At 47.0% G+C, this 8,004-nt stretch overlaps 1 long non-coding RNA gene across 1 annotated transcript; it reads right to left on the bottom strand.

Annotated features, from left to right (window-relative positions):
• Positions 1 to 3,563: 3,563 nt before the first annotated feature.
• On the bottom strand, positions 3,564 to 7,993 carry LOC132251177 (uncharacterized). The gene is made up of 2 exons (XR_009463053.1): positions 5,594 to 7,993; positions 3,564 to 4,036 (listed from the first exon to the last, which is right to left on the bottom strand). It is a non-coding gene; the product is annotated as an uncharacterized LOC132251177 (long non-coding RNA).
• Positions 7,994 to 8,004: the final 11 nt, after the last annotated feature.

The following is an 8,004-nucleotide window of genomic DNA, read 5'->3' as shown; positions in this document are numbered from 1 at the left end:
AGAGGAGGAGTATCACCTCTCTGGACTGGCTTGAGATGCACCTTTGGATGCATGCCAAGGTATGGCTGGCCTTACTGGCTGCGGTCTGGCATTGGCGGCTCATGTTCATCTTGGAGTCAATAATGACTCCAAGATCCCTTTCCACCTCTGTGCTTTCAAGAAGGGAACTCCCCAGCCTGTATGTATGCTGTGGATTCCTTCTCCCAAGGTGCAACACCCTGCATTTGTCTACGTTGAACCCCATCCTATTCTCATCTGCCCACTTTTGTAGTCTGTCTAAATCTAGTTGCAGCCTCTCTCTCCCTTCAAGTGTGTCCACCTTGCCCCACATCTTAGTGTCATCATCAAACTTGGACAGAGTGCTTTCCACCCCCTTGTCCAAGCCACTGATGAAGATGTTAAACAGTGTGGGCCTGAGGACCGAGCCCTGGGGTACCCCACTGCTCACATCTTGCCAGGTTGAGTACAACCCATCCACCACTACTCTCTGGGTGCTCCCCGTCAGCCAATTTTTTACCCATCCAACTGTGTAGGCATCAATGCCACAGTCGCTTAATTTATTGATTAGGATGGGGTGAGAGACAGTGTCAAAGGCCTTCTTAAAGTCTAGAAAGACTACATCCACGGTGACACCATCGTCCAAGGATCTAGTTACTTGGTCATAAAAGGCAATCAGGTTGGTCAGGCAGGACCTGACTTTGATGAACCCATGCTGGTTGCTCCTGAGCATGATCTCCCCTGCAGGCCCCCCACAGATATGCTCCTTGATGATTCTCTCCAAGATCTTCCCGAGCACCAAGGTGAGGCTTACAGGCCTATAGTTACTTGGGTCCTCCTTCCTGCCTTTCTTGAACATTCGAACATTAGCCAGTTTCCAATCCCCCAGCACCTGGCCAGATGACTACAAATGCTCCAGATGACCAAGGGCTCCGTGTGTACCTCTGGCAGCTCCCTCAACACCCTTGGGTGGAGGGCATCTGGACCTGCAGATTTAAAAATGTCTAGCCCTTCCAGAAGATCCCTAACTACATCTGCACTGACTGAGGGTCTGACAGAGCTATCCCCGAGATAGTCCCTACCTCTGGTAGGTGGGAGGGATGTCTCGGTCCCTGTTCAAGAAAACAGGCAAAGAAACTGTTAAAAATATCAGCTTTCTTGTCTGGCGTAGCCACAAGATTACCATTTGCATCTTGCAGGGGCCCTACATTGCCTGGTGCCCTCTTCTTGCTCCCAATGTACTTGAAAGAGAACTTTTTGTCGTCCTTAATCCTGGACGCTAGCCTGAGTTCCATCTCTACCTTGGCCTTCCTAATAGCCCTCCTATACTCATGGACCAAGGAGTACTCCTCCTTGGTGATAGCTCCTCCCTTCCACTGGTTGTATGCCCCCCTTTTAGTCCTCAGGCATTGCTGAATGCCCTTGCTGAGCCAAGGGGGTTTCTGAGCACTCTTACTTCCCTTGCTTCTCTCAGGGACTGTTATCCTTTGGGCCTGGAGGATCGCCTCAAGGTACAACCATCCCTTGTGGACTCCCATCTCCTCTACCTTCTGGGCCCTCAGTGCCTCCCCGACTAGTCTCCTAAGCTCATTGAAGTTGGCCCTTCTGAAGTCAAGGGCTTTAGCCTTGGTGTAAGCCCTTGACACCCTGCATTGTATAGTGAAATCCAGCAGGTGATGATCGCTATTGGCCAGGTGGTCAAGGACTTGCAGTCCCCTCACCAGGTCATCCCACGTGGCCAGGACCAGGTCCAGCAAGGTGTTACCCCTAGTGGGGCTGTGCACTTCCTGAATAAGGTAAAGGTCCTGCAATACAGCCAGGAACATACGCGAGCAGTCAGACCTGGCTGTCTGCTCCTCCCAGCAAATGTCTAGGACAATAACATCCCTTGACCTAACCGCCTCCATAAGCTAACTGGAGAAGTCCTGGTCGAACTCTTCCCCCTGGTTGGGTGGTCTGTAGTAGACACCCACTGTAAGGTCCCTTTTGCCGTGCCCCCCTTGTAGTTTGACCCAAAGTGTCTCTGCCCAACCCTCCTCTAACCCGAAGCTAATCCTTGATGAAGTGAGGTGCTCTTTGACATACAGCGCTATCCCCCCCCCCCCTTTTCCTCTGTCCTGTCACTTCTATATAGGGTGTATCCCTGAATGCCCACCGCCCAGTCATGGGTAGGGTCCCACCAGGTTTCTGTGAGCCCTACTAAGTCGGGGTTCTTATTCGCAATCAGGAGGCACAGTTCCTCCTGCTTATCCCCCATACTACAAGCATTATTGTAGAGGCACCTGAGGCCTCCTGAGGGTGCCCGTGCCTCCCTCCCACTCCCAGGACAGTTGTGGCTCCCTACTCCCAGGACTCGTGAGGGTGCACGTGCCTCCCTCCCACTCCCAGGACAGTTGTGCCCCCCTACTCCCAGGATGTTGATGCTTACCTGGGCTTCCCAGGTATCAAATCTGGGGGGTATCAAATTCATTAGGCCCCAGAGGCCTTATCCAGACAGCCTCGTGAGCCAGATACAACGTGCTGGGCTAGTCCGGCACAAGCGCTGCAATGCAGCATGTGCCCCAGACTGAACCACCCTGCAGGCTGCCTCTAGCACATGCATTGACTTCATCCAGACTAGATGAAATAATTTATCTAGCAGCATGCACAGGATCTGCTTCATGTGCCACAAAGGATATGAGGTACTGGGGCCAATGTGTACTTCATACAGCGTGCCAAGCCAGTCAAGACCCACAAGTGGCACCACAGGCTGGATGTTAAGGCTCTTCAGGCTAGATCCAACCTGTAGGCCATATCTTTGATACCCCTGATTTATATTATGCCTACTTAATATTAGAAGTCTAATATGTTTTATAAGATTACATTATTTTAAAAAGATGGCAACACTAGCATTAAATAGTGAAATGCAAGAATAAACATATATCTAAAAAATGAATTGATATAGAAAAGGTAACATTTAAACCAGGCTTGTCCAACATATGGCCCACAGGCCACCATGTGGCCCACCAAGCCATTTTATCTGGCCCACAGTGGCGGTGGCACTGCCGCCGCTGCCGTGAAGCGCAAAGCCGCGACGGTGCGCAGCCACGGTGGCAGAGCATGGAGCCATGGCAGCAGCTGCAGGGCCGCCGTGGAGCATGGAGCTGCGGTGGCAGCGGCAGCACTGGTGGAGCCATGGCAGCGGAGCCCAGAGCTGAGGTGGCAGCGGCAGCACCGGCAGAGCCACGGAGCCACAGCAGCGGAGACAGCGCTGGCAGGGCTGCGACGGCAGAACGCAGATCTGCAGCAGCGTGGCAGTGGTGAGGAGGACAGGGTCAGCTCGCTGGCCCTAGCCGGCAGTGAGGGGAGGGGAGATGAGAAGACCAGGTGATTAGCCATGAAGTCAAAGAGTAGTGACGCCTATGTTCAAGAATATGCGATCTAGCTTGGGGAGCTCTGGGACCTTTTGAGTTGATTGCCCAAAGAACATAAAGGTGACCAGGGCTCGGGGGGGCTCCAGGGATGTCACGGCCACCCCTGGGACAGTACCGTGTTACACTCCTATTGACTTCCATGGATTTGTCCTATTAAATATGAGTATTATTTGTTTATTTAGTACATCTAGTTTGTCTGTTGCCTTGGTATACATATTTTTGCAGCACTGGAGAGCTGTGCCAAACAGCCAACATGTTTCTTGTCTTGGAGATTTACTCCAAGGGTACAAACTGAAATAGTACTAGTGAAACAGGACTGTACTGTGATGCAGACTTTTTTCACCTGATGTGCCTTGATCACCTGTGTCTTCTGCAGCCAGAGAATGAAAGAGTTCTGCATATTTCAGGCACAGTGAAAGAAGATAGAGTAAAATTAAAAACATAAGAAATGCCTGTGGAGCAGACCCATTTCATTGTCACTTCCTGCAACTTCATTGGTGTCAAAGGTCATGTGACATCACTTCCTGATGTGATGTCACTTCCTGTGAGGTCTTTGAATATGGCTCACTGGCGCACTGGGTGATAAAAAGTTCGTGATCCAGCCCCAACTCAAATTGTTAATTTAGCTGTAGGCAAAAACAGAAGAAAAAATTAGCATAAATAACTTCAGTAAACATCGAAGGTTAAAATAATCATGGAGATTAAAAATAGGGAATGATAAATACTAATATGAAAAGAAAGGAAAAAACTAAAAGATTTGCACCTGATCAGCTTGGGACCAATTCTGCAAATGTTGACACATTAGTAAATTTACTTGCATATGTAATCCCTGTGACTCTGGTAGAACTACTCTTTCCTAAAATTAAGTACATATATTAGAGGTCTGACTCATCAGGGCTTGCAGGTCATTACTTTCATGTGAGTAAAGCTATTAATGTATTTAAGTCTTTGCAAAATGACTCCCTTGGACTGTGAAGTCTTTGAGGCAGGACTGTCTTTTCTCAAATACTTATACAGTACCTATCACAAAAGACACCAATCCTGACTGCTTTTGAGTTCTTCCAAAATAAAAATCTACAAGTAGAGAAGTAGGAGATCTCCTAAGAACTCACAATCCATTTTTTGGTGAAAAACAGATGTTACAATTCTTCTGTTCTACAGTTTTGCAATTTGGCTGTATTTATTAATATTTAGGTAAATGTGCAGTCTAAAGAGAGAAGGGAAAATGTTCTAACTAGAAAGAGGAGGGGGAGAGAGAGTCACTAAGCAGGATAAATGATGCTTTCCTTAACAATTTCACATTGCCTTAAGGTGGCTGGTTTAAATTTAACACAGAGGCGAATCAGTAACTTTACAGTGAAATTCAACTCCATTACGTGTTCAAGGAAGTATAATGAATAATGATGAAGAATTAATCTCCCTTCTTTACAATGTGCAGCCACCTAACGCAGGACAGAATGTATTTCAGGTCATAAGCATTTGGGACAGGGGTTTACCATAGTCTTGAAGTGAAACCAAATCCATTTTCTTTTGAAAACTCCAGCTCTCCTCTTTGTGGTTCTTCTTTTACAAGGGTTTATTAATTTTAAATCAAATTCCTCATAAATTGAGTCCTTCCTTCTATAATTGAATTGTTTATTAATTTCTGTAAATATATCCAAAATATTCACCAAAAAACTGAAAGAAAAGCCTTTGAATTATTTGTAAATTTCCGTTTGTTATTTCTTTAGTATTGATATGGTAGGTATTTTTTGTTTCTTAATTGGATGGTTGAAGCTTCTCATAAAATAATTATTAATAGCACCAAATGGCAAAAAGTAAAATGTAACTGGAGACTGCTACACAAGTAGTCTTGTTAAGAGACTTTTGGTTTGCCTGGTTCAAACTGAATGTAGCAGAAATTAGTAAAATCTCATCAAACTTTTCAGAGAGTTTAGAGAGCTTCAGGGAAAAGTAGTGAGGTAAGAAAGCTGCGTTCAAGCAATGAGTTAATATAAATGTCACATTCCATGTTATCCCTACTAATTGTTTACTGGCTTCCATCAAAATAAAGGAACAGTGACAGTATGTTAGGTATGTTAAGCTAGATCAGTTTTAGTAACCCAAGCTGCTATTAACACAGATTTTTTCAAAAAGAGAGAATATGCTTTAAAATCTTAATTACCAATCCTGCAGATACTCACGTACAAGAATTCCACTGATTTCAGTGAAGTCAACCATCATCCAACCTTGACTGCATACATTCAGGATCTTAAAAATAATGAAGATAGGCTTTTATCTGAGGATGGAAAAAAATCATGCTTCACTTTTCCATGCCTCTGCTTCCCCTCCCATCCTTTGTCTACTTGTCTGATGTAAGCGTGCATTAGTCTTTGTGGTTTGCATTCTTCAGATTGTATGACAGTTGGAACAGGGACTGGCCCATACTGTGTGTTTGTACAGTGCTCAGCACAACTGGCCCCTGATCTTGGCTGCGTTTCCTGGTGCATAAATAATAAGGTTCTCTTTCAAGAGTGAGGGGAAAGATTTGAAGCAGAAGTTTACTTCTGCCATTCCCAGCTGACAAGAAGTTGTGTAGCCTGAAAGAGGAAGAAACAGAAAAACTGAAAGTAGCAGATGCAAGCAAGATCTGGAAAGAATAAAAGAGAAAATTAAAAATTAGGGATTTGTTGTACTGATAATATCTTTACGTTTCTGTTGGGCTTCTTCCTCCTGAAGGATCTCAAAGTGCAAACTACAGAGAAGGATTGTTTTGTCCACCAAGCTGAGGTGCAGTGTTACAGGCCAGCAGTTGTGAATAAATTTGACAGCACAGCTGACTGGAACAGGAAGTGACTAATCCTCTCTTCAATGCAAAGTGTAGGGCATTCAGGGAGGCAGAACACAATGACATGTACTGGAATGCTGCTAGGACACTCAGGAGAATGCCACTATTTTGGGGAAAAGCACTGGATTTCTCATTTCACTTGGAAAATGACAAGGTTCTTTGGGTGAATCTGGTATCTTTTATTAGACCAACTTAAATAGTTGGAAAACAATTATTAAGCAAGCTTTCGGGTTCAAAAACCCTTTGTCAGGCTAAGGAAGTTTCAACAGTTGGCGTGTGCTCTTCCCGGATGGAATGCCATCTTGGAAAATGATACTTCTGGTGGCCCCAACCATTGGTTCACAATCAGAGCTTCTACCTATGTTTCATGGAATAAAGGCCCACTAGGGAAAAGAAAGCACAAAGATCAAACAGATCAAGATCAAGGATGGATTCCTTAGGGAGAAATCAGATCTGAAGAAGAATGCATTGCATGCAAAGTCTTGTGGAGCTCTATCCCAACTATGCAGTTGGGCCAAGAAACGACATCAGCTGAAGAAATCCTTGCCTCTGGCATAATTCCTGGACCAGCACGGCTAAATACATCACTGTAACAAGACACAGTGACAGATCCACTTCCCATGCAGTTACCAGGAGTACCATTAAGTTACAAAGTTAAGGGTAGGGTTGAAAGATGCTGTGCACCTAAACTGTTTACCTGACAGGCAGATAAACAATGGTTGTTACAAGGCAAGCAGTAGGCAAGAAACTAGGGCAGTTGCGCATTCCAGCAATGCATGACCTTATCCAGTCCACATGCAAGTGGAGCGCAGTGTGTTGGTCTTCTTCCCGTGCTCTCACCAGTCAACCCAAAAAGAGCACCTTCCCATCCAAGCCTTCAAGGCCCCATATTTAGTGCCCAATTCTGTGGAAGTGTATGATTAGATCCAAGAGGTGGTGAGTGCCCTGCCCTAAGATATGGGCTTCTGCGCCATAAGTGGAACAATGTGGCACAGGACAGCGTACAGCATGCTGAGTCAGTGATCCCCAAGCAGCAACTTATCTGGACCAGATGCATGCAGATGCTTGACTCTTGACTTCCAAAACAAGTGCTCTACTTCCAGCTAAACAAGAGCCTGAGATCTTGCGGTGGCCAGAGGAAACACTACAAGGACACATTGAAGGCAGATCTCAAGAAAACGGATGTCAACATCAAGAGCTGGGAGGAGCTGGCTGGCAACTGGCCCCAAAGGTGCAGCAACCTTAACCAAGTAGTCGACCGTTTGAGGTAAAGCATCTTGCTGTCGAAGCGAGGAGAAAGCAGAGGGAGGAAAGGGAGAGAATCCCAGCCTCCGGCCTACTCTCCCCTGCAGAAAGACCTGCAGCTTCTCCGGACAGACGCGCGGCTCCACAATCGGACTCTCCACCCATCCGTGAGCTGCAGCAGAGCTCAGCCTTGAACAGAGGCAGGGCACTTGCCTCGGCCACGGAGACTGCCTCGTCCATCCCAGCCGAGCTCCGTCTCTCCAGGTTGGGAGGGACGCGAGAGGATGGCAGGAGCCATCCCTCAATAAGAGGATGAAGAGACTGTGGCTCAGTCGCGGGTCTTGAGGTGCCCGTGCAGGTGTTGCCCCAAGAAACCCGAGCCCCTAGCACTGTTTCGGCCTCGGTGACAGCGCTGCTTCGCCAGGGCGGGGAAAGGCGGGAAACTCGGCTCTGCCTCTGCTCGTCCTGCAGCCCCGGGGCCGGGGCCGGGGCCGGGGCCGGGGCCGCCTGCACGCAGCCAAC

This window comes from Alligator mississippiensis, chromosome 6 (assembly GCF_030867095.1).
Source record: "Alligator mississippiensis isolate rAllMis1 chromosome 6, rAllMis1, whole genome shotgun sequence".
Taxonomy (NCBI): domain Eukaryota; kingdom Metazoa; phylum Chordata; order Crocodylia; family Alligatoridae; genus Alligator; species Alligator mississippiensis.
This window is presented reverse-complemented; position numbering and strand designations above follow the sequence as displayed.